At 35.5% G+C, this 2,159-nt stretch overlaps 1 long non-coding RNA gene across 1 annotated transcript; it reads left to right on the top strand.

The window, feature by feature from the left end:
• Positions 1–653: 653 nt before the first annotated feature.
• LOC119082507 lies at positions 654–1,463 on the top strand. The gene is made up of 4 exons (XR_005088651.1): positions 654–782; positions 983–1,028; positions 1,103–1,186; positions 1,257–1,463. It is a non-coding gene; the product is annotated as an uncharacterized LOC119082507 (long non-coding RNA).
• Positions 1,464–2,159: the final 696 nt, after the last annotated feature.

The following is a 2,159-nucleotide window of genomic DNA, read 5'->3' as shown; positions in this document are numbered from 1 at the left end:
GTTTTGGCGATATCACTCTTAACTGACTGTCACACTCGAATTCTTTAAGAAGTTGAATCATTGATGAAATAATTTCTTGTCGAAACTGAGAGAAATCTTCACTGAAATTTTCTTTGGAAAGCACATCTAGTCCTTTCATTAGAGTTATTTTTATGTTTATGAAAATGTGTAATTACACATTTTTGGTGCAAACACAAAAATGTGTAAGATTACACACTTTTTGAAAGTTTTTACACACAATGTGTAAATTACACGCTTAAAAAAGCCCGTGGGACGTGGGCCTCCCCAATTCTTTTCCATTCCGAACGATTAGTTGCCACTTGTTGCCAATTTGCGCCTGCAATTCTCTTTTTACCATTACTCCATCTCTCTGGTGGTCTACCTCTAGGTCGTGTTTTAGGTGGTCTCCAGTTCATGATCTTTTTGGTCCAACGTTCGTCCGTCCTTCTTGCAATATGTCCCGCCCAGCTCCACTTTAAAGATGCTATTCTTTCCATAATTGTTTTGGGTTTTATTCTTTCCATGACATCAACGACTTTTGTTTGTTGTCGAATCCATTGATTTGTCATTCTATCTCTGAGCGTAATTCCAAGCATACTTCGTTCCATAGTCGTTTTTGGAACTTGACACTTGACAGTCTACCAGCACTGAAAGTTCATTTTGAAATAAATTTTGTTACCGGCGACAACGTTCATTATAATAAAAAACAAAAATTAAAAATATTTTTGCAAAACTTAGCGATTAGTAATCTTAGGAAGTTAAGTGGCAACGAGAAAGATATTGTGAGTGTTTTTTTAATAATATCAGCGAAATTCTTCAATTAAAATAAAAACGTTTATCGACTACTTTTAAGGTTAGATCGGTGTAATTTACTTTGTTTGAAGTCTTTCCGGTGATGATTGAAACTTACAAACTTATAAAGATCACAAGAAAACTACTTCCTCTGAAGTAGCCTAAGTATTTCTAATCTTCCTTTAAACAGATTTTAACTATCGTTAACCAGTTGTATGCCAGTCCATTTTGTCAGTGTAAGTATGAGACTTCAATGTATACTAACCCTCTTCCTCCTCCCTAATTCATTATATCATGAACAACTTTGCAGCACCTCTTAGTTCAGTCCAGTTCAGTCGATAAGAGTTTTTGTAAGAGTTCAGCGTCCACTTCATCCCAGTTCCAGTGTGCCAGTGTAAGTATCAAAATCTATCTTATCTGACTCTCTTCCTCCTCCTTATCTAATCCAAAATATGCTATTCAAGTTTATTTGTACAGGTGTTTCTGTGTTGACCGTCCATCAAAGATTTGCTGTTTCTGTTCCGTTTACAATTGTTCCTTGTGTGTGTTTGTCAGCGTTAAAGGTTAGTATTCGAGATAGTGCGATAACGGTAGTGTATTCTAGACTCCAGACATAACTAGATATAGTTTGTTAATCGTAATCTTCGTAATTCCACAATATTAAAATAAAAGATTTGTTAATTATTATGACAGAGGTAGCACAGTGTGTGTTGTACAAGATTTTAAAGCTGCCCTCCGCCAAAAACGAAAATTGCAAGTGTTACGGGCCTAATATCTTCATAACATGATCAAAACATTCGATAGGTTTTATTTGCATTACAGCTTCCTACCTCGAATTGGGATATTTTTTAGTAAATTCCACTCCCTTACAATCGTCGCTGGCTTGGTGAAAAATCAGGCCAGGGCTCACCGACTTCGGTGAACATTTCTAGTAATTTCTATGCACTAAATGACTGTCCCTTGAACAGAACTCGTTATTGTCTCGTATTCCACGGTCCTGTGAATCACAATACAAGTATGAGACCTACTTTCAATCCTTATTTCAAATGCTGTATTGCTTTGGTATATTCGAATTCGAAAATCATCTTGAGATAAATTTTAAGCATGGAAACTTGCGAAGTAAGATAATAAAGTAAAAACCGGAAGAAAGAAAATTTGTGCTATAAGCCCAAACGATATTAACGAGCCGGGCTGATTGTTAAAACATTCACTGGATCATTATTCGATTAATATAATTCGTTAGGCGAAAGAAATCTAGAATAGCCGAAAAAACTTTCGAAATCTGTAATTACAATCAACGACATATTGAGAAAAAGCGAAATTATCTGTACATGTTTCAGTGGTAAGAAAATATGACGGAGTAAAGT

Source organism: Bradysia coprophila, unplaced genomic scaffold, assembly GCF_014529535.1.
Source record: "Bradysia coprophila strain Holo2 unplaced genomic scaffold, BU_Bcop_v1 contig_456, whole genome shotgun sequence".
Lineage (NCBI taxonomy): Eukaryota > Metazoa > Arthropoda > Insecta > Diptera > Sciaridae > Bradysia > Bradysia coprophila.
This window is presented reverse-complemented; position numbering and strand designations above follow the sequence as displayed.